Here is a 25,610-nt window from a genome sequence, read left to right as displayed (position 1 = left end):
GAACATTAAATGTGGTCAAGAGATAAAATGGCTTTCACTGACCTCCTTCGAAGCCCACTGGAATCCTGCAATGACGCTGTCTTTGATCTCGTTCAGGGTACTGCACTCCCTTGGCACAGTCGACCAACAAGTTGGGACCGGTTCCCTCTGGCCAAAGCACCAGATCTTACGGGATTCTTGGGCCTCAAAGTTATATTTGTCAATCAAATAACGGCTACGGAGTTTGAAATCTTGCTTGGAACTGACTTCTCCCTGTAAAGCAAATAATATTGGAAAAGGTAACATGTGATACAAAAAGAACTTTTTATTTGAGATTGGTTCCACTACATTCTGACTGTAACTACCATTAAAGGCAAATCCTACCCTCATAATATGATGATTTGTATGAAAGCAGAAAAAATAACAGAAACAAATAGACCAATAGTAAGGAATTATGAATGCTTGAAATATGAGAGATCACTAAAAGTCTATGCGAATCTCAAATTGGTAGTTTGGTTAGTGGATTGTGTGACGTAGGATGAGGGTAACTCTACCATTTACCGTCTACAAAAATATCACTTATTTTTTTTTTTTTGTTAGTTCCTTCTCTCCTTGGTGTACTACTTAAAATATATTGTAGATTACATTACTATAGGTCCTCTATAAGAATAGACCCTCCTGAGCCCTGTATCTAGAAAAATATTAATTTTAGTCATTTGATACATTGGAATAGATGGGAAAGAAAGACACTACCGCTTAATCTAATTTGAAGTGCCCATACGTATAGTGATTACAACTTTTAAAAATAATGACTTTCTTATATTAAGTCAGATTTAATTGAAACTTTCATCAGTTTGCTTCTCTAATTGTTCTGCTTTTGTTTAGAGTAGTTGTCTATTTGGGGTGGATTTCCCTTTCATATTACAGATTTCAGTCTTCATTCACATTTCCAAAAATATGACTAGTCGCTACTTACAATTAAAAAAGTATGCTCGTCAAATTCTAATGCATTGTACCATTATACATTACAGTCACTGGGCACTAGGCCAAAGTCGAGATGGTTTTCCTTTCAACCGGGGCCCCTAATGACTGATAAATTAATATGAGTGGTTTCCTTCTATAACATTTAGGTTACTTGTGCATTCACAATCATAATTGCAATTGGTAATTTATGATCGCAATCACACACAAAAAAACACTCGGGACATTCACTTTTTTTTAAAGCAAATGGTCTCTTCAGGAAATCCCCATCTGTGAAAATCTTTAAATAAATACTGAAAGCACATCATTTCAATTAACTGAAAATCTAAGCATATCAGGAGCTCTTGTAGCGCAGTAGAATATCGTCGGTGGGGTGACAAAACCTTGTATCTCAAAAATCATGAATTTTTAGGAGAGCAAAAAAAAATTCCTGTCTCAAAAAATTTAGTGCTGTGACACCGTCCTTTCTTTTTAAAACTGGAATATTTATCCAACTTTTAATGTCATTGTTGAAATACAGTAAAATAATTGTTTTTATATTTGAAAGTGAGTTACAAGGTTTTTGCTTTTATCTACATTGAGATACGAGTTTTTAGTTTTTATTCAAATTGAGATACAAGTTCTTACTTTCAACTCTGAATGAGTTACGAGGATTTGGTTGAATAAGTTACGAGGATTTGAATACACTAACTTCGATACTGTTAGGCCGTGTGTGAGTTACAAGAAGAAGGAATAACGTATCTTATGTTACGAGGTTTAGTTTAAGGGTGTTTGTGTGGAATTTGTGAAAAACCGAGACAGGAGGCGTTCCATGGATTTATCAGGTGGTAAATTAGGTACAAAATTATGCAAAAAAATCAAAATCTAAAAAAATTGAGATACAAGGTTTTGTCACCCCTGGACGATATGTACTTAATGTTGGGTAGTTTCTGCGCTCTATAAATGTATTATTATTATTTTATTATTATTACACCCAGCTACAGATAAACTAATATATTTTATAGAATGAACTGAAATATATTTTCCCCTTACAATTTGACAACATATGGCACATTTTCAAAACTTCTCGAACTGAAAATCTGAAACAGCAAAACTGGATAGGTACAGTACTTTTTTAAAGAGGGTACTATTGCCTAAAATATTCACTACGCAGGCGAGATAAAAACCATTGTTCACTCTTGGACTAAAAAATATTCAGGATGATATACAACAGCGGTATTGTATAATACTTACATTGTCAATATCTTCGGCCAGGCCGTCTGGCAATGGTGCTGCTCTCATGAAGAGACGATTGTGCTTGTTGGGTGACTTGGATAGACACATTCGGTCTGATTCCGCAGTGACACCTTCACGGTAAGACACGACTGGGTCGGATTTCTGCCAAAGAAAGGAGGATGGTTAAAGATAAAGACCAGTTATGGTCATGCGATTGCATTGTGAAAGAAACGTTGAGGAGTCGATCAGAAAAGGTTGATCATCTAGCATTGTATTGGTATTGGTGTGTATTGGTGTGTACTGCAAGGTTCTGGAATCGTCAAAATGATAAGAAATTTGACCCAGTCTTGATAAAGTTACAAGCACTGTACACAGAAAGATGTATATGGGACTACCCCCACACGTGCGCAATACATGTGTTATATCTATCAGGTCCAAATAGATATAATAATTTACCAAATATATCAATTAGTAGGCGGTTTCTCAGCAAAATTTGTATGATCACGTTTAGTCAAAACATTCTTTCACATGATTGGTAACAAGAGCTTTCATTTCATTTTTTGAGAGGGGGGGGGGGCATTTTCAAAACTGGTCTTTACCTTGAACACATAGGTTTAAAAAATCTTTTTATTTGTATATAGGAATGTATAATGATAATAAAAATATTCCCCTATTACGTAGGGCTCAAAAAATCGATACAAGGATGTGTCTAAGTGCTTTAGAGATATATTATCAAAATTATAAAATGTTGTATCTAACACTACAAGGATTGGACAGGTTTTAGCGTCAGAAGGAGGTGGGGATGGAGGGGGGGGGGGCGGCCATGCCTATCCCCAAAGGCAAAGGAACATATAACATATATCGCAGCAAAATTTTGCATGAAGCTTCAAACTTATGCATGGACCTGACCAGTAACTTATTTTCATTATTTATCAAAATTTATGCAAATTACATTCAGAAATAATGATTCACTAAAGGAAAAAGAAAATTACAGTTTTCTACACATGTTGTACTCTAAACATTTAAAAATTTTGGGGCTGCCAAAGGGGTCACACAAGGAAATGTGACTCTGTAACAGTATGCATGATTCTTACGTATTTCATGTCAACAATTTTCGAAACCATGTGATAAAATGTCATCGCATCCCAAAATTATCGCTCGTGCCATCTTATCAGGGTTGTGAACGGGAAAAAGAACTTGTATTTGTAACTGAAATTAAATTACAGACTCCTTCAACAAAAAGACTTAGCTATGGGAGACGTAGTAAATGAAGGAGATATAAAGCAGACAGGTATTTTAGACTAACACAAAACAAGGTGTGCTATGGGAGATATAGGGAATAAAGAAGAAATAAAGCAGAGTGGTTGTTACCTTGAGAGGAATACCAGCATGATCTTCCTCCAGATCCTTGAGGCAGATCTCAAGATGAAGCTCGCCAGCTCCAGCCACGATGTGCTCTCCAGACTCTTCAATGGTACACTGTACCATAGGGTCAGACTTGGCCAGACGCTTCAGTCCTTCGACAAGCTTGGGCAACTGAGAGGGATCCTTCGCCTCCACAGCTACACGTACCACAGGACTCACAGAGAACTTCATGGTCTGTCAAACATTGCACAAGATAAATGCAATCAGTACATCAAATCTTTAAAAACTGACATTTTCTCTAGCATTCTCTGACCATTTCCCCCAGAGTGAATGTGAATTTTCACATGTATCTTGTTACTTGTATGAAATGTAGTTCAACCCCATTCTAAACTGGGCTTTTTTAATTGAAAGCTTATCCCTACAGACGGGTGAGGGATCATTAAAGCCCCTCTAAAATGTTGTGAGCCCCAAAATTTGATGGCAAAATTTTGCTTAAATTTATCATAAGGTGAAGGAGGATGTCATTTAAGACACATTTCTGCAAGGATTTTCAAAACAAAAGTGTTAGAAGTCGAATATTGATGAAAGAATACAAAATTTAGGTTTTCTGCGTACAAAAAAAAAAAAATCCATATTTGTCTTCAAACACATTTTTTCTACTCTCTCTTTTAACCAACACTTTGATTAAGGAACTTTAGCAGCTTTAATCAATTTTTTTGCGCACTATGATGTGAATGTACAGGATTTTCTTTAAGTGTTGGGACACTAATTTCAAGGATCTAGAAAACGTGTCATACCTTGATGTTTGGGCATATTCATAGGTGGTGATGGTTCCGGTCTTCACTAAGAACTGATCAACGCCAACCAGACCACAGATGTTACCGCATGGTACATCTTCAATAGCCTCTTGGTAGCGACCCATCATGAGAATAGTCCTGTTACACAATAGAAACAAAGAGATTTAATTCATATAAAAATAACAGTAACCATAGTTGCCACTTGCCACTACTATATGAACAAATATCACGTTTTTTAAAGATACTATGTCCCTTTTGCAGACAACCTCAAATTCTGTAGAACTTTGCAGGAATTATGAATATGTCATGCATGTCCTATTTGTGAAATTTAAATGTTAGTGCTGTCCTAATATTTAAATTATGCAAGGAAACCCGTTTACTTGCTAGACTTCACTGTCAGACACTATTGAGTGACTGACAGGCTTTTTTCTTCTTTGGTAGTAACATACATAATACTAGAAATTTAAATCGTCATGGGGACGAATTAGGTGGTCTGTCTTCAAGTCTTATGAGAGATTATAATATTTACTATATTGAGAAAGGGAGAAGTTATATAGACATGTAAACAATGATGATCATGATGATCATGATGATGATGATCTTGATAGTAATGGTAATGACGATGATGATGATCATGATGATCATGATGATGTTGATGATTATCATCAACAGACCACGATGACATCAGACTGAACAAAATTAGAGAACATTTAGATAGCGTATAGTCTCAGCTACAACATACTCAAAAATCAACAAAAACCAAGCCGAAATAACGGCGATATTGCTCGCAAAAGACAAGAATGTAGAATCCAGATTTGAGAAAAAGTCATCTCCCATAAGGATTACACGCCAAAAGTAATGGATCTAGTGATAATAGGGTAATAATAAAGTAAATATGGTTTTTATTACATTATTTGCGATTGTACGTGTTTTAATATTTAAAGGAGATGGTAGAGTGAAAGGTCAAAAAGAAAAAAAAGTGAAGAAAAAAATTGTTGGAGACGCCCGGACTCGAACCAGGGACCTCGAGGTCGGAAGTCAAGTGCGTTACCAATATACCAAAACATTTCCCATAGAGATTACACGTAAACGGAAAATGGAATTATCAAATCCCACTTTGTAAGTGAAATATGAGCATGATCCCGGCATCTGATCGAAAAATAAAGGACACATTTGTGATAGCTTATTTTCTCAGCTACAACATACTCAAAGCTCAGCGTAAACAAAGATAAAACGACGGAGATATTGCTTGCGAAAGACGAGAATGTAGAATCCAGTTTTGAGAAAAAGTCATGTCCCATAGAGAATACACGCAAAATGTGAAAAATTGACATGCCTCCTTTAATCGCAAAAAAACGCCATGATACTTTGTCAAAATGAAATTTTGTGGGAACTGCATTTGTAGAGAATATTCTCAGGTAGAACATATCAAAATTTGAAAGAAAATTGATTAATATTTACAGAGATACAATCAATTTTCCAAAAATCTGCTGACGTCATAATATGCAAATTAAAATTATGAGTTTGGAGGCCATTATGATGACGTCATGAGTTAATTGAGGGTCAAATGACACATGAAATCATATCTCCAACTCATGCTTTTTCGAACCATGATATAAAAGTTGGGGTCAATTGACTTTCTGAAGAGGTATTTTGATTTTTAAAATGGGATGTTTTTGATCTAATTTGCATTATATTGCCCATAGCAGCATGCGCAGATTTTGAACTTTGACGCGCGCTCATGGCCTTATGAAAGGTCAAGGGTTACTGAAATTAATGTAAATTGTCATTTACGGTAAGAGGAATCTAAATCATGTAAAAAAATTGAATTTGACCTTTTCCGCGCGTTGTGAGCGCGCGCAACGCGCGCGGGGGACACGTATGGACGGAAAATTTTGAAATGCTTAAAATGACCTGATTCGTACTCTCCTTTAATAGTTTAAGGATTTTGAGCATTTTTAAATTTTGACGCACGCGTACGCGCGCGTCGTGACCTCTATGTGACCTTTGATGACATGACCTGTTGACCCTTGACCTGAAATATATGTGATATGAATATGAATGACCTTTGCTGATGCATCATGAAGATATGATGGATAATGTCATTTCACAAAATGGCGCCTGAATGACGTCACGATGACCTGATGACCTTGAAAAGGTTACTGTCACGTCTCATGACAATGACCAATGACTGTGTCAAAATTGAAAGAAATTAACACAACCGATCTTGAGTTAACCGATGAACAAAAATAGGGGAGAAATAAAAATAAATAATAATAATAATAATAGTAATAATAAAGAAAGAAAATTCTGACGAAAACAATAGGTGATCTGTCATCGACAGACCACCTAATGAGCTGTAAAGGATTTGCCTACATCCATAATCCACTTCTTGTGATGGCCAAGATTAAACTGATTGAATCTTTGCGCAGCATAAAACGTATGACCATTCGGTACAATTGTCTGAAAATCAAGACTATTACTTTTGGGCTCTATAGCCCTAAAGTCGATTTGACAACTAATAGTCGTTATTTTCCCACTTGAAGACATTTTCAAGCCCCACCTTTTTTAGGGAAGTTTTAAATTAGTATTATCTTTCACATGCAGTTGGAATTTAACTTTTTCATTTTTTTGGCCTGCAAATGGGACAGTACCTTTAAATGTAAGAAAAGATGTTTTAATCCCTTTTTACATGATTTAATCTTATCTGGTTCTAAAATTTGTTGCCAGGTTAATGACAAAACATACCATCAATGCAAAATGTAAGATTTCAGCACATTTTCTTCCAGTTTACATGCAACAAAAAAATTTGGGGGGGTTTCCAAGAAGATGGAATTTTAATTCTAGCCTTTCAAATTGGCAGAGGGAGATTTTTGACCTACCGCTGGATGTTCTTTAGGTACAAGTCCTCCTTCTTGCCTGGTATGAAGTTGGGTCCCATGATGCGACATTTCTGGCCAGTGCCGATGGTGCCAGAAAAGACACGACCGAAAGCGAAGAAGCGACCTTTGTCTGTGGTCGGCACCATCTTGGAGACGTACATACAGAGAGGAGCCTTGGGGTCACAGGTCTTGATTCCTGTAAGAAAATAATCACTGAAATAGTTGATCCCATTGCTCCTTCAAAATTTAACAAAAGTATGAAACCTAATGACAACAATTTTTTTGCACTTACTTCAATTCTGGCTTTGGAAATGAACATGAACATGTTTGCTAAGCAAATACACTATTCAAGTCCTTGGATAAACATCCCAGACATTTTATTTGAAAAAGTTAGAAGAGAAAATGTACCCATAGCTACAGGATCATCAAGAGGTCCTTCGTAGAGCATCTCCATACGGTACTTCTGGGCAGTGGCGGGTGACGGCAGATGGATAGTGATCATCTGGAGCATAGTTTCACCAGCTGGCAGCCAGTTGCGCATGATGACCTATATCAAAACAAATTCAGGTATTGATTTAGGGGGCTTGAAAAAAACATGTTTAGTAATAATCATTAATGGTAATGATAATTATCTGGAAATTCCAAGATGTTTCGATCTGGTAGCAAATAATATATCCAAGCATAAAATCACAACAAGTTAACGCAAAGCGTAGCATCCCCTCGATGGGTAATACATAATTAGGTGTTTTTGCATATTTAATGAGCTACGACCTTTCACCTTTGACCTACATACTCGGAAATCGAACTTACAGTATTGCTTGGAATAAAGTTGACAGCCTACCGCCATGTAACGCGCGTGATCAAATTACCGCGGGAACTTATTGAGTACCGCCACTCAAATGGTTCACGCGGTACTCTCACGGTAATGTCACGCGGTAATGTACCGCAGTCGGGAGTCCGTAGTCTCATAAAACACAAGATTCTTGTATGTATAGTCTATCCTTAACACATAAATAAAAATGTGTGTTAATGTGAGAGAGAGAGATGTACGAGGATTTTTTTTATTTTTTATTTGTAATAAATGGAAATTGCTGATTGACTGACTTGATTCCACAAGTTCGCACGTACTGCACATGATGGTTGTTCACCAGACTAGAAAGCGAGGGCTTGGTAGGCTTAGCCAACCAGGCATTGTTTGCTGAAAAAATGCTCTTGGATCATGAGAAATAACGAATTTTGGTAGGATTTCACAATACCATTATTATTTCAGAATAATTGTTGAATATTTGAATCACGAAGAGCCTTTATTTCAAGAGTTAAAAGCAGCCACAAATACACTGAACATTATAATGGTCTAATAAACGTTAACTACCACAGCGTGTTGCCTAGTAACCAACGTCAAGAAACAAACGAATGAATGTAGGTCAGTTCATTCATCGATACGCGAGGGCCTCGCAAGGCACGCAAGTTTGATAATTACATAGGACATGAGTTGTTTATAAAATATCCCCATACCGCTTTGCTCATTCTGGTTTGAAAATACAAACGACCCAACTAAGCATAAACACGCAGCATGCAATTTTTTAGCTACAAATTTATCAATTATTGCATACTTACTGATTCTATGACGTGATCCCACTTTTAGAATATTCATGTTTAACTATAAATCCGAAAATCCAATGGTATAAAAGCTAAAAGTCTAGTTTCGGACACAGGAATTCTATTTTTAAAGCTTATATTCTAAGCAAATAAATGTCCCTTAATTTGGTACCTACGGCAAGCATATGTTATTTATGTTATTTATAAGTTTTTCAATTACATAGTATATCACAAAAAAATACTGGCTACTCGAAATCCTTGATTGAAATGTCGAAAACATCTGCCTCTCTTTGCATAGAAAATCATTCACGGCGCTGGTCCACTATATATGACATCACGTCCGGGACAGAGTATATTCACATACCCGGATGTTCCATTGAAGGCATGTGCAGAGAGATACGATTTTCTGCTTATTTTTGTTTCAAAGGCTGAAAAGTCTAATAAATCATAATTCTTTGTGCAATTCTTTACCTTCTCCTAATGTTCCATAGTATTAATATCAATTCCCCTTTTAAAAATTATGACATATACATGCCAACGATGTGCTATTAGTTGATATTTTCATCATATAATTTTTGTTTTGGTGTTGAAATCGGCCCAGGCTCGGAGTGAGTACAGTAGCTGTCTGGTAAGGACCGTACCCACGCACAGTTCATTACCATACAGCGATCTCCTGATGGTTTCTTCTTCCTATTTCCCATGTCTTTCGCCTTCCTTGGCCCTGAAGATCCTTTATCTTCTTTCATGCTGTGCATTAATTGTGCGATCTACCAATTCTGACACCGGTAGTCAGGAGTAAGTCTTTGTTAGTTGTTTTTCTTAGCTGGTAACATCACTTTCATTCTCTCGCAATTGCCGATAAACATATAACTAGCGCACATACATTCCATCACAAGCAAGCCACGCCTAGAGCAGCGGCCTGGTCTTACCTCCCGATTCTGCTCGCTTCACGAACGTTCGTGCAAGAGCCGCATCACTCGCGGATGAATATTTCGTTCTATCACTAGACGTTGTCAAAATATTATAGAGGAAGCGCGCTTGTACGATCTTGTTCAAGTTTGATATTTTACAACATAAAATGTTTAACTGGTACCGTATCCTTTTTTGAGGCAGTCATACACATATATGATAAGTACTATCATAGTTCTAGGCCTATTCGTTTTACAAAACTGCTCCTGTACCTTATCTGATGACAAGATAATGTATCCGCCTATCCATACGTGCATGATTTAACCTCGTTTCCCAAGCAGTAAACTCGTCTTAAATCTCTACCAAATAGGTGAATATGAGGATATAAAAAGAAATCAGCGACTGGAAAATGTTGCTTCCTTATTCTTCATTCAAATGAAAACAGAAAATCCATCAAATATACTAATTAACAACAACAAATCTAAGCTCTGACAGGATAGCATTTACGTAGGGATACCACTGCCATTCACTCTCACTGAGCCCATGAGTGACCCATAAGACCCAAAAAACAAACATTTTTCAGGGCAATGTGACAAGGGAAATCGGCTCTAACATAACGGGCAAGATCGGGCAGCCACATTTGGTAGCAAATTAAAGCTTAGACATCAGACAAAATGGTGGTATTAAAATTTTAGCGGAACTCCCTGGAAATCTAAACATTTCCTCTGGATTTATAAAAAAATGGATAATAAGTCCATTTTTCAGTGAATTACCTTACAATATATCATGAAGATTGTGTTTATATTAATTTTAACCCACTCATGCAACGAAATGAACTATCACAAATATGTGAGAGCAATTTAATAATAATCCGGTTTTTTATATAGCGCTCAATTCACCGATCCAACGATGTGCCTAAGCGCTTTACAGATATATTATTACCCCGGTCATCGGATTCAGGCTTACCCGCACACAATGTGTGCACATTTTCCACTCCCTGGGGAGCATTCCAGCCAGTCGCCATTTTACAGGCGCACACTTGCTCGTTCAACCACATGAACGTTCGCATCCTACCGGGTACCCATTTAACACCTGGGTGGAGAGTAGCAAGTGCAGGTAAATATCTTGCCAAAGGATATTAGTGCCGTGTCGGGATTCGAACCCTCGACCTTCGTATCTACAGTCAAGCGCCTTAAACCACTCGACCACGACACTCCCTATATCATATCAATAACTTAAGAACTTCATGTTATATTGAAAGATTTATAAAATAAGTTACTTTTGCACTAAAACTGTAGGATTTTGCTGTTTGAAAGAGTAAATGTATATCCTTATTGTGCATATCGGATTGAAAATATTTTACTGAGGTATTCCTCAAAGTATTACCTTTCAACTGGGCAAGAACAAATTTGGAAAAAAAAAAATCACCAAAAATGAGTTTTGGCGCACTTTGGTTCCTCCCTGGCCCACTGTGCGCCGGTTCCAAGATTTTTTCTGACTTGTTTTTCAATACAGATCGATCAATCAATCTTATTTACTGGGTGTAAGCCTCAAATATGTAAAAATAATACTAAAGTTATGGATCGGAAACCAGATTCGCTTATTTAATGAGCTTTGACCTACATACTCGGAAAAACACTTTTAAAACACAGCCCTAGACCTTAGATTGTGAACCTTGACAGCATCAAAAAACATGGAGGTCCCTATGATACCTATCTTGCACCTATGTTGCTTCACTATTATTAACATCAGGGGTGATAGTGAGCACTAAAAAAAAATATAGGTCGGTTTTTTTCCCCCTCAACCACATCTCCCCCCCCCCCCCCCCCCCCCCTTTTGAGTAAGAAAATTGGGGGGAAAATGGGGGGAAAATAGAGAAAATAAGGTTAAAATTGGGGAAAACCAGGATAAAATCAGGAAGAAAGGGAGAAAAAAAAAAAATTGGAAGAAAAAAGAAGAGAAAAAAACCGATTTAAATCTGGTTTTTATCAGGCCTGTAACATGAGGAAGAAATGGCTACAACTGACCTTGATAAGAGGCTTGCCCTCGAGATCTTTTTCCTCAGTTTTGAGATGCACCTTCAGCTTCTCAAGCAGTTTTCAGTCTCGGGCTTCTTGAAGTTCATGACTGCATCAAACATCTACATGTACAAAACAAAACACATTTCACGTATGAAACAACCGTAATGAGGTCATGCAAAAAGCTCCCAACCTCCTCTATTTATCTGCCCCTGTAATATCCTTATAATACAAAGTTGGTGAAAATATCCTGCTCAACATTGACTTCTTCACAGACTGGCATTCAAGGAATACAGAATCTAGGCATCTCATTGAAGGAAAATGGATTTGGCAATACCTTATTACATCTATTAGTGGATACCGTGCGCAGTCTCTACATTTATCTGTATCTGCCATTAGGCACTCATGTACACAGAGCTGCCAACCTTGTGCGACCAAAAAAAGGAATCATGATGGCAAAAAAAAAAGAATTTCAAGCAAAAAAAGGAATTCATAAATTCATAAAATCGAAACTTACAACCACGCGCGACACAATTCTAATGCAGAAATGTTCATTCATCGTGCTGTTTTTTTCCATACAAGCAGGAATTTTTTTTGGTGGTTATTTTGGTATTATTGGCATTTCATTCTTTTTGAGAATATTTTTCTTTTCAAGTATGTTTTAAATTTAGTTTTCTGTTGAATTTGTGATCAAATCACCATTTTAGGGCAGTTGTTTGACGTGCGTTACGTAAAAAAAACAAAAACAAACAAGAGTAATTCTGGTAAAAACGGAATGGTTGGCAGCTCTGTGTACACGCATGCGTACTGGTGCTGCCAATGACAAGACTGTTGTGAACAAAGAAATCTAAATTTGGCAACATACTTCATTATTACTACATTATCTCCCTTCCAGGTTTTTTTTCCCTCTCTTGTTTCGTGTTTATTCTCATAAGACAACAAATCTTGAATCTAGAACTCTTCAGTATCTAAAATTGAAAAATGGATTAGGTTTGGATTTATGTCTCCAAATTACACTGATGAAATTCATCCAGCTAAGAAGTCTCATGTTTTTGAAAGGAATATATCATTTTTTAAGCCCTCAACCGTACCTTGTAGATAGGGTCCAAGACAAACTGGTTGAAACCACGAACATAGCCTTCACCTCCAGTCTTGTTCCATTTCTTCTCTTTGGGGTTGAAGAATTGGTCACCCCAGAGTCTCTTCATGAGCTTGGCTGGCTCGATCTTAAACTTGGAAGCGTAGATCTCAGCAAACTGCTTCAGTGTGAACGCCCAGCCATGGAGCCCAGATCCAAATCCAACGGTTCCCCTTGATGGTGCAACCTGTTACATAAGCAAACAAGCCATTGAAAATTGAATAAACCATAGTATATTTTGTTAAGGGCAGGGAACATCAAAGTGTCAACCTTCACAAGAAAAAAATAGAAAGTTTCTGAAGGTATGCATAAGGATCCGGATATTTTGTATAGTACTTCTACACAGAATGTAGCAGAAAAGAATTTGCTTCTCCTCTGATCATCCTTATCCTAACATAATTAATCAAAGGTTAATTAATACAATGCAAAAAAATGTGCAAGGGTTTGATGGTGTGACCTCTTTATAAGCTTTCATTTTATGCCCAATTGAAGAAAATGGGTACATGTAATGTGTTAAACGATTACGTTACAGAAACACATTCAGCATTTTCTAGTCACGTACCAACCCAGTACAAACATATGGCAACCTGCAATATCGTTGCGGAACAAAGCAGATGGTCTTTAACCCTCTTTTAACTGGGCTATTTCAGACCAGGTTTTTAATGGGGGGGGGGGGGGGGGGGGGGGGGTCGATTTGCATACATGTCAAGTGAAGTGTATTGAATACTATGGTAATTTCATTTTTTGAAAAATTCACTCATTTGCATATTTCTGGTAATTTATGCAAATAAGGTCATAAAATTTACATTTTTGCCCATAAATCATAGATTATTCATATTTAAGCATTCTTTTTCACTACATATATTTGTTAGACCATTTGGAATAATAATAAAACACAAAAATTGAAAGAGCCAGGTTATTCCTTATGTTATCTCTTGTTTTGATAATTTCTAATGTATTTCACTGTTTTTTAAACTTATGTATTTTATTGTTTTTGTTGTTTTATTTCATTAATAACTACAATTCAACTATTTTGACCCCAAAACAAACACCTAAACTTCAAACAAGACTAAATAACCAATGTTTTATCTCTTTTTAGGAAAAATGACATTTCCATATGTTTTGTACACAAATCACAAAAATGAGCGATTTTGGGCTGACATGCAAAGAAAAAAGTTCATGCGACTTTGTAACTATATGTCCGATTTTCGAAAAAATTGTTTTAAAAGATGCGTAAGACTTGAAAGCAAAAAGTCATGAAAGGATTTTTTTTTATATCTGCCGCGGTTTCGTAGTAGTCGCAAAATTTCTACAGGGGAGGGGGTCAAGTTGACCCCCCCCCCCAAGTTAACATAGGGTTAAAATTTCCAGTCCTTTAGTTGTTGTTTTCTACTCTTCTTTTCATTCTTTTTTCATGATGCATTGCTTAGATCAACTTATACCAACCTGGATGTTACCCATAGGTCCATCCTCGTCAGCATAGGTGGCAACAATCACATTGATACTCTCAACGATCCTCTGGAAGGTTTGGTAGAGATCTTCCATCTCCAGCTGAAGCTCCAGAAGAGCACGGTCCATCTTGTTCATGAACACAACTGGCTTGATGCGCTCAGCAATGGCTTGTCGGAGGACAGTCTCTGTCTGCACACAGACACCTACATGTGGAAAACAGACAAAACTCTTGTGGAATGCACTGGCACTACTTGAGCAAAACTGGAAACCATAATGACTTGTCCGTATTTAATAGAACTGCTAAATTTGGAACATTTCTTATTTGAAAAAAATTCAAGATTTCTACTAGTGATTTTTTTTTTTATGTATTTTCTATTTAAATTGAAAATTTAATTTACATATTTCTTTTTGCTGCTGGTATTTGTTTTATTCTTACCAAAAAGGGCCTTATGGAATTTTTGGTGATATGTGCTACCCTCTGTAAATATCAGAAATAAAATAAATTTAAAACTAGATGGACCTTCAACCGCGCGCAGTCGAAAATGATGCCTCCGCCATGGAGCAATTTTACAAGCGAAAACAATAGCGAGCTATTTTTGCATACTTAATGAGCCCTGTGACCTTGATATTTGACGTTGTTACCCCAAAATCTAATCAGTTCATTGGCTCTGCAAGGTACATACATGATCCAAGTTTGGCTGGAATCCATCAATGGGTTCTTGAGATAACACGATCACAAGCTATTTTTACACACATAATGAGTCCTGTGACCTTTGACCTTGGATCTTGCGACCCCAAAATCTAATCAGTTCATTGGCTCTGCAAAATACATACATGACCCAAATTTGGCGGGAATCCATCAATTTGTTCTTGAGATACGCGATCACGAGAACGGGAAGTACGGAAATACAGACGTACGGACATACAGACGTACGTACGGACGGACGGACAGCCCGAAAACATAATGCCTCCGGCTACTTTGTAGCAGAGGCATAAAAATAAATACTAAACCTAATCTACAAAACTGACAAGTTTCCCAAATTCCTTACCACTGACACAATCCACAACAACCAAAGCTCCATCAGTTACACGCAGAGCAGCTGTCACCTCAGACGAAAAGTCAACATGGCCTGGGGAATCGATGAGGTTGATCAAGAAACCACGCTCGTTCACGTCCTTTTCCTGTTCGATGAATGTCATGTCCTTGTCACTCAGCTCGTAGTACATGGAGATGGCTCTGAAGAAAAAGACAAAAAAAGGAGACATTTTCAGCATTTGATAATTGATGGCCAGCAATATCAACAAGAGTTCCGCGGAGCTTACACTCACATGAGCCGATGAAAGTAATGGCCTCACATTAAGGTACCTAGCTCCCATCTCCTTCAGACCAGGAACAGAAGGGCGTTTTAGGGGTGTTGCTCCCAAGTTTGTGGGCACACATTTTTTTTCTCATTGTCATTCAATCTCCTCATCATTATTTCATTGATCAGCGATCAAAATCTATCGCTCAATTTTAGAAAAAAATGCAGGGATAGGCCCTCGATTCGATTCTTAAATATAAGGTGAGGGTAAAGAACCTTTTTGTTTGCAGTATTGGCCAAAAATGTTGAATAGGGTCAGGAGTCTCAGGACACAAAAAGAGAATCCCTGCTACAGCTACATGTTGATACTTACGTCGACTTGATGGTAATACAGCGCTCCTGCTCATCTTTCCTGGTGTCGGTGAAGCGTGCCTCTCCTGCCTTGGATTGAGCAATGATACCGGCCTTGCTCACCAAGGAGTCGGTCAGGGTAGACTTGCCATGGTCGACATGAGCGATGACAGACATGTTCCTGATGTTCGTCTTCTTGTCCATGATCGCACGGATCTGATCTGTAGTGAAGTTCACCTAATAAAAGAAGGCAGTCATAAAATAGGGGGAAAAAGTTCAGTTGAAAGTTCACAAATCAACTGACCTCTGAATATTGGTCTTGAGTAAGGGAGGGGGTTTTCACACAAATATTACATGAAAATAAGAGTCACCATGGCAATTTTAATTTTCCTTTCCATTGTCTTGGCAGTTTCAGCATGGCCATGGTGCTTTCACCCTGACCTTACAACATACAGAGAGATATCTGGTGGACTGGCAAAAACAAAACAAAATGACGTAACTTTGAATTCGGAACAGAAATAAATAATGACGCAAACTACAAATGTATATCAGTGCACTTTGGCTTCAAGACAGCCAGAGGTCATAGTTTTGGAATGTTAATCACATTTTTAGTTCAATCGTTAGGAACACGTGAAAGATTTGTTTACATCCCTCTTTACGCAGGGGTGCGGGTGCCAATTAAGACTAGGTGACATCAACATCATATTTAATATCATCACCTAGCCCTAATTGGCTAGGTCAGGCATGGTTAATCATGATTACATAAAATAGCTTGTGCACAGTTTTTCAGTTATAATCATTTTGCCTTTGGCGTAGACAAGAAGGGATGAGATTTAGATGACGTCATGCGCAGCGAGAGTTTACACCACCGCTGCAAGAGTTTTATCATGGATGTCGACTTTGACCCTTAATTTCCTAAAAATGGACCATTAAACGGATTATTTCAGTCAAGTTGGTAAGTGGAACGAGATACCTATACCTAATTTACAATATAAAAAGCAGCGGATATGCATGCTGTGAAAGGAGTAATTTGGGGATAAGTTTTGCAAGTTTGGTGTATTGATTTACACACCTCACCTACACATTTGCCGGTATAGTCCGTTTCTGTCTCTAAAGAGAGAGCCGACCCTACCCAAATAAGAGGCTTAACGAACGAAAGAGACGGAAAATTTGATCTATAGCGGGCAGAGCAGGTATCCCACGCCGGAGCTCCCCGGTTGTTCGCCCTGTCGAAAACTAGCTCTGCATTGATCGGAAATTGGAATCTGAATTAGACAGAGATATCGTGCGTGCGTTGCGGTGTCCGTCAGACTTCTTGTATGGTTTATGGTATCGCGCATACAAGAAGTCTGCATAATTTTGGACTGATAGCTTCAGTGTGAGGTGCAGGACTAAGGCGTAGAGACGGTACTGAGCGACGACGTCTACATCGACGCCCTAAACGAAGGTTTCCCGATGTCGGATGTAATCCAAATTCAGGTGGAAAATGCAATAGAGTAAAGGAGCCGGTAATCGGCCAGCTCCAGTTTTCGGCCGATTGGTTGGATGCAAGGTAAAATCACTATAAAATACATCGCATAATAGCATAACACATATCCCACACATACCATACCATGCCAGTGTCACTGAAGAACCACATTTGCAATGAAAAATATATCCTAAAATATCATATTTTAGCGATGTAATCGCCGGTCCCGCTACCCAAATCTGAAAAATCGAGTATCTTACGCGTGTCTGTAAGAAATATGGGTACCATAAAATGAGCTTTATTTCAAGTATTTTCAGATTTAGAGCCCGATTTTGTGCTAGTCGCAAGCTCAAAAGTATCTCATCGCATGTATTAAATCAATGCAGGGATGCCAACCTTTCAGAGCACAAATCCGTAATCATAAGGCTAAAATTCCGTAATTTGGAGACAAAATCCGTAATTTTCTGCGCGACGCAAATTTTTCTGCACGCTGGCAGGCGCAGCTCCCGCAGGCAAGCGCGATAGCACAACAAGTTAAATAAAAGTAACATAGTCTACCTGTTCATTAGTTGGTGTTACACGATGCATTTCCATTTCTTACTGTATTCTTCTTTAAAAGTCTGTAACTTCTTGCCACGCTTCTTAGTTGTGGAAGACATGATGATTGATATCTAAATCCAACCAACATGAGTTCAGATTGTCGACGAAAATCGACGAACGCTGTGACAGCCTGTGAGAAATCCGACAGTGTACACGGCGCTAACGTAGCGAGGCCTGGCGCTGGGCATGGGCGGGCGGTAGCGGCGCGGCCAAGAGAGGTATTTCACCCGGCCCCCGCTCGCGAAGCACATGTTGTATGCACATGTATGCACTGAAAGGGGTGTGCTAGATAACAAATTGTCCAATCGGAAGCCATGTGGGATTTCTATGCATGGATTCAAGGATGGCTGCGCTGCAATAGTCAAAAGTACGTGCTAAACCTTAAACGTGCTAAACCTTAAAGTGCTAATTTTGAAAATCGGCAAAATCGGCAAAATCCGGAATTTATGGTATGAAATCGTACCGCCCGTAATCGGCCGATTTCCCGTAGAAATTACGGGAAATCCGTACTAGTTGGCATCTCTGTCAATGCAGCCGCACACCGCGACGCACACACGATATCTCTGTCTAATTCAGATTCCAACTTCCGATCACCGCTGTGCCTGTCTTCGGCCAGGCGAGCACCAGGGAGCTCCGGCGTGGGATACCTGCTCCGCCCGCTTGTGCTGTACATCAGCGCGGAAACGCACGGCGCGCGCGAGCGCTTCCTATTGACTTTGTACATGCGGCCGTAAACTGAAACGCTCGGCCGATAACTGGCTCCAAAACAGTGAAAATTGAAATGAATATTGTCATGGCAATTCGTGATTTTTTTCTGGATTCTTTTTTTTGTTTAAATAATAATAATATTTGCTTCATGATTTGAACAAGAAATGATAATAAATAGGAAGTAAAGAGTCCTAAAAATAGGATTTTGTCTTAAGTGGCCGAAAACGGGCTCCTTTACTCTATATGATTATGATTAAAATTAGTAAACAATTGGGCTAAAAATTCCTTTGCTAAGAATGGATATTAAACTGCTAAAAAATGGATACGGAACTACACTAGCGCCCTGATTACCCCCTCCTTTACTCTATGCAGATCGTCTCAGAATATAAACATCCTTCTTCACCCCATTTCAATAGAACCCATTTTGGGGGCATCATAAATGTAAAGAGCAACGTTAAGATCATAGAAAGACAACAAATCTAAAATGATTTGTCATCAAAATGGACACTGGCATTACATCATAGATCTACATGTCATTGTACATATTACCAGCTGCATACATGTCGACGACATTATCCCACATACTATACTGTACACGTTCATTCATTCAATCATTCACTTCACAATTCAGAGTCGACGTAGTAAATTAAAAACGAATATTTCATCATTTCTTCTGTCGCAAACGAAGAATTTACAGTCTAGTCCTCATCTTAGGTATATAAATACTATAGATTTTTAAAGATTTTGTATCGATGGAACTTACCATTTTGGATATTTGCTCTGTTTCTCCCACCAGATGTCTACAAAAATGTTACTCGGTTTACGCCGGTAACTGAAAAGGGTGCAACGTAGCGAGTGCGCGTTGTTCATATATGAACGGGCACGTCACGGGGCGAGCGAGATATACAGTACAGTACATGCGTACAGTACACGTGAACTGTTTGGTAGCCTACGTACGTACGTGTGTGGGAGTGCGATGTGTAAATTGACTCTAGTATCTTTTCATTAACGTACTACACAATACATAGACCGTTATTAATTCACAAAATAGATGACAAAAACGACAAGTGACAAGTATAAGATTGCGCAACTTCCGTGACACACAGACGTCATAACCGCGAGATGATGTCGCAATATCCTTTGTTGTCGCAATATCCTTTGTTGTTGTATATGTCGCATTTAATTGATCGTAATAATTTTTCGACAATAAAACAAAATAACAGACTTATATCATTCCAATTCAAAATATTTGATGACCTAGTTTATACAAATGAAATAATTATAAATAATTTATGTTGCTTTTGCCAGAAAGTGACCGAGTATATACAGTTATGAACATTTATTCTAGTATATGTATATATATATATATGTGAGAAAAAAGAAGAAAAAAAAAACACTTTGGGAAGAAAATTGTGACACTTTTTAATTTGGTAAAAGAACGTAGACTGGAAAGGGGTTCATATTAAAATAGAATGGTCAACAGTGAGTGAAAAAGTTGTATGAAATAAAAAATAAAAAATAAAAAAAAAGTTTTTAACAGCAAAAATAAAATTGAAGCCCCTATACTCCTCAAGATATGAAGGAAAAGTATTAGAAAATAAACAAGAAGACCTAAAGTTAGCTGAATAGAGAGGAAATTACGTAATCATTTTGGGAAATGGGACAATCTTCTTTGATGGGGGGGGGGGGGGAACCGACCGAACACCCCCCCCCCCCCAGTGGCGGATCCAGCGGCGGCAAGAAGAGGGGGGGGGGGGCCAAATCTTGAGAAAATATTTAGCGGCGAATCAGCCAGCCGGTGAACGGCGAATAAGCGGGGGGGGGGGGGGGGGGTGTAAGAGCATTTTTTTTTGCTTGGGTCCAGTTTTGAGGGATTTTTTTTTTCGCCGACTCAGCCGGTCGGTGACTAAGCGGGGGATGCTGTAGAGGAGGACCACTAATTTCGTGGGGGGGGGGGGGGGCATTTTTTTGGGGGGGCCACTTTTTTTTCTTTTTTTTTTAAAGGTAAAATTACGTTAGTATCCTATTTTTGTACCGTTTTGACGGGGCTAGGGGGCCGGGCGGTAAAAACGGCCCGTGGATCCGCGCCTGCCCCCCCCCCCTATATCCGCCCCTGGACATGGTACCTTTACAAAATATGATAGAATATAACATTGCTCAACATTCGTGTCACACAGACGTCAAAATTGTGAGATGATGTCGTTGTTGTATGCATGTCGCAGTTGATCCGTTATTTTCGACACTAAAAACGAAATAGCAGCTAAACTCATATAATTCCAATTCACTTTATAACCTAGTTTATAGAATTAGGCCTACATAATGAGTATATTAAATAATTTATGTTACTTTTGTCAGAAAGTGGACCGTCCGTTAGGGATTTTCACAACTTTCGGGGTTCGCCATGCAAAACCCATAATAATTATTAGTGATATTTTTTTTTTTAAAAAATACCGGGGACCCAATTTAGGTGTGTTTTTGTGAACAAAATTACCGTTAGAGCGGCACATGGGCCCGTAAGTCTGAATATGTGAGCACCCTCCCCCCCCCCCCCCACCCCCCCCCCCCCCCCCCCCCCCCGGGCCCCCCCCCCCCCTTCCCGGCCCCGGAGTGGAGGAAACATTATGATTATGAACATTTATTCTTTCCATGTGGAAAAAAAAAAATCTGTTGGGGAAAAGACAGTGGCACTTTTTAATTTGGTAATATCAATTTCAATGATTTCATGACTCTATCAAAATACACCGAAGAAAAAACAAGCAATAGAATTTGCCTTATGTAAACAAAGGTGTAACCAACGCTTGCCCGCGTATGCCATTCATCTGTTGGAGAAATCCACTCAGTGGGCGAGCGTCGGCCGAAACCTTATCCGCAATCGCATGGGCATGTGCTTTGATTTGGGTTCGCTCATGATCACGCATATACACATAACATCCAGGCGCGGATCCAGGGGGGGGGGCGAACGGCCCCCCCCCCCCCCCCCCCCCCCCCCGCAAAAGAGAGAGAGAGAGAGAGAGAGAGAGAGAGAGAGAGAGAGAGAGAGAGAGAGAGAGAGAAGGAAAAGAAGGGAAAGAGGAGAGAAGGGGAAAGAAAGAAGAGAAAAGAAGAAAAGAAAAGGGTGAAAAGAAGGGGAGAACAGATGCGATTTCTTTTTTCTTTTTTCTTTTCAATTTCATTTTATTGTTCATATTTCACATTTTACAATCTTAATTTACAACATATTAATGCACTCAGGTTCAGGTAATTTAGTGTAGGCACAAAGGAAATACATCAAATGAAGTTATATACATGCCTTTGACTAGTTCACGACAAACCATTTACTTATAAAACATTTAAATTACTATACCACGCAATTGCTATTGGTGATTTGTTTGCGATACAAACGTAGGACTTAATATAGAATTATAAAGTCAAATTTTTAAAAATGTATATATAAAAAAAATATAAAAGTATTTGCATATACAGCAAACATTGACTGTGACTTTTTATCCGCTGTGACGACTTCGAGAGTGACTGCAACTAGTACTACAATACTTATATTTTCTCGAAGTTTCACTTTCCTATAATATCAGGTAAAGAAATCAGAGGTTTAAAATTTTCAGGGAAACTAAATTCAAACAAGGATTAAGAGCCAACAACGGTACAACGAATCGTCTTCCTTCTCTATATTTTGACGAAACGCCAAAATTTCCGCGCTTCGCGAGGTAGGGGAAAACTTAATTTTGACGAGTCGAGAACGGTACAACGAATCGTCTAGTTTCTCTCATAATTTAAGGAAACGTCAAAGCTTCCGCGCTACGCGCAAGAGGGGGAAGCTGAATTCAGACAAAGAGGGTTTATTAAGAGTCAAAAACGGTACAACGAATTGTCTGCTTTCTCTATCAATTAAGGAAACGTCAAAGCTTTGCGTCCTTCGCGCTGGAAGGGGGAAACTGAATTCAGACAAGGATTAAGAGTCGAAAACGGTACAACGAATCGTCTGCTTTCTCTAATAATTTAATGAAACGTTAAAACTTCCGCGCTTCTCACGGGAGGGGAAAACTTCATTCAGACAAGGATTAAGACTCGAGCACGATCGCGAATCGTCTACTTCCTCTAATAATTTAATGAAACGTCAAAACTTCCGCGCTCAGCACGGGAGGGAGGAAAACTGAATTCAGATAAGGATTAAGAGTCGAGAACAGTAGGCCGACACCGAATCGTCTGCTTTTTCTCATAATTTAATGATACGTCAAAGCTTCCGCGCTTCGCGCGGGAGGGAAAAAACTGAATTCAGACAAGGATTAAGAGTCCAGCACTGTTCAACGAATCGTCTACTTTCTCTAATAATTTAATGAAATGCCATAACTTCCGCGCTTCGCGCGGGAGGGGGAGAACTGAATTCAGATAAGAGTAAGATGAATTCAGATAAGGATTAAGAGTCGACATCAGTACACCGGATCGTCTGCTTTTTCTCATAATTTTAAAAAATGTCAAAGCTTCCGCGATTCGCGCGGGAGGGGAGAACTGAATTCAGATAAGGATTAACATCGAGAACGGTACAGCAAATCCTCTACTTTTTATAATAATTTAATGAAACGTCAAAGTTTTCGCGCTTTGCGCGGGAGGAGGGGGGGAGGGAACTTCATTCAGACAAGGATTAACAGTCGAGATCGGTACAACAAGACGTCTTCTTTTCCTAATAATAGTACTGAAAAATAAGGAAACGTCTAAGCTTCCGCGCTTCGCGCGGGAGGCCTTACACCGACACTCCCCTAATGAGCGCGCTTCGCGTGCTCTTTAAGTGATTTGCTTGCTCACAACCGACCCTCCCTAAAATGAGATCCTAGCTCCGCGCCTGCATTAAAATATATAGCTATGATGTTGACTAAGTTGACGAAATAATTCGTATATTTATGTCGTCGAGGAAAATGATCATTTGCGCATACGAAAGTACTATAGATAGTCCATAGGAAAAACAATTTAGCCTTCGGCCCAGGGTTTATAGGGTTAAATTTGTAGATATTGGGACATTTAATTTTGTCGGTAATTGGTGGCCTCCCCCCCCCCCCTCCCCCCTCACTGAAAAAGGTCTAGCGACGCCCCTGGGTCTAGTGGATACGTCACCTGACTCAGTGGCGGATCCAGGGGGGGGGCCTTAGAAAAAACCATTTTTTTTTTTAGCTTTTTGGGGGGATGGCCCCCCCCCCCCTGGAGCTCAAGGGGGGGGGGTGTAAATTTTCAAATTTTCGAGGGCCAAAAAAAAAATGTGCTCACTACCCCCCCCCCCCCCCCCCCCTCCCCCATATCCATATTATTATCCTTTACTACCTTTTCAGAAAATATTGGAGAATAAAGAACGAACCCTGAAGGCCAACAAAACCGCCGCCTCCCCCCCCCCCCCCCCCCCCAAAAAAAAAAAAAAAAATTGTTCACAAATTTGCTCTCCCCCATCTCCCTCCTCACTCTCTCATTATAAATCTATTTATATTTTTTTCTCCTCTCTCTCTCTCTCTCTCTCTCTTTCTATCTCTCTCTAACTCTCTTTATATTCCTCTTTTTCTCCCCCCCCCCCCTCCTCTCTCTCTCTCTCTCTCTCTCTCTCTCTCTCTCTATTTATATGATTCTCTCTCTCTCTCTGTATCTCTCTTTATATCCCTCTCAATTTTTCCTCTCACTTTCTCTGTCGCCAGACCGATTTCAATTGTTTCAGGTAGTGATAAAGCAAACTAATCCTCACTTAAACCAATAGCTTTGATATTTTTCAAAACAGATACAAAACATACACAGAATCAATCTTCACTGCATTGTGAATGACATCGTTTATTATGATGTTCATCTCAGAGACCTACCTGTAGATCAGGTTTAACATAATGTTGAATCTAATCCTATCACAATTTCTTTCATAACCCACCCACACAGAGGTGGTAAAGTGTGTTATCGCATTAACACTCTTTTATCTTTTAAGATCTCAATGTCTAGTAAAGGTTTTAGGAGATACATTTCGGTATGAACATTTCTTTTGGAAAGGGTGATTGGAACCTCTTAAACCTTTCACTTTTACAGTTTGTCTAAAAAACACTCATTTGTCAAGATGATACTTGCATCACTCTTTCCCAAAGTATTATAGTGTATTTTTTTATATGGGCATAATGTTGAATAAAGACCCCATTGCATAAAACTTACTAATGATGGTAACTTCCATGGGAGCCTTGATTTGAGCGGCTGTTGAGTGATGTTGCCATGGTAGTTAAAAAATTGATGGCCAGTTTGCCATCAATGGTAAGTTTTATGCAATGAGCCCTGGGTCAGACCTTACTGGATATCTAAAACAAAAATATTATAATCATTCCCAAATCACTTCTCTGTTTTTAATGTGAAAAAAGAATTGGAAATCACTGTTTTATAAGTGTCATCAAAAGTATTGCACTTCAAATTTCTTATTCCACTCAAATAAGTTAGTGTGCATAGGACCTTTGTTGTGTGTGGCAGCTTTTTCCATCCTCACTTTTCACTCATTTCATACACGAAAATTGCTGTGGTTAAACTGGGGCCGTTTGCCACAGCATATGTGAACGTGCCCTTATGTTCTTCCTCTTGCATCTTGATATATCGAGGAATTCACTTCATAGGAGTTCACATATGATGTCCTGTTATAACCTTCCCATTGCTTCTTGGTATATGGTGGAATTCATAGGAGTTCACATATGATGTCCTGTTATAACCTTCCCATTGCTTCTTGGTATATGGTGGGATTCATAGGAGTTCACATATGATGTCCTGTTATAACCTTCCCATTGCTTCTTGGTATATGGTGGAATTCATAGGAGTTCGCATATGATGTCCTGTTATAATCTTCCTCTTGCATCTC

At 38.8% G+C, this 25,610-nt stretch overlaps 1 protein-coding gene and 1 pseudogene across 2 annotated transcripts in view; both read right to left on the bottom strand.

Annotated features, from left to right (window-relative positions):
- Window positions 1–19,653, bottom strand: LOC115920562 (annotated as a pseudogene). Its single transcript, XR_004062399.1, has 12 exons — window positions 19,527–19,653; window positions 16,010–16,224; window positions 15,385–15,572; window positions 14,330–14,538; window positions 12,837–13,070; window positions 11,755–11,867; window positions 7,628–7,766; window positions 7,220–7,415; window positions 4,305–4,475; window positions 3,547–3,817; window positions 2,194–2,337; window positions 1–252 (listed from the first exon to the last, which is right to left on the bottom strand). The product of XR_004062399.1 is annotated as a translation elongation factor 2-like (transcript).
- Window positions 19,654–24,537: 4,884 nt separating this feature from the next.
- Window positions 24,538–25,610, bottom strand: part of LOC105445352 (DNA-directed RNA polymerase III subunit RPC3-like) — a 23,365-nt gene continuing 22,292 nt past the window's right edge. The window contains exon 10 of the mRNA XM_030976913.1: window positions 24,538–25,610. This exon is cut by the window's right edge and continues 127 nt beyond it. The gene's annotated coding sequence lies outside the window, so the exon portion shown is untranslated.

Source organism: Strongylocentrotus purpuratus, unplaced genomic scaffold, assembly GCF_000002235.5.
Source record: "Strongylocentrotus purpuratus isolate Spur 01 unplaced genomic scaffold, Spur_5.0 spur5_scaffold_9, whole genome shotgun sequence".
NCBI lineage: Eukaryota > Metazoa > Echinodermata > Echinoidea > Camarodonta > Strongylocentrotidae > Strongylocentrotus > Strongylocentrotus purpuratus.
Note: the sequence above shows the minus strand (reverse complement) of the source record. Positions and strands in the feature narration are given on the sequence as shown.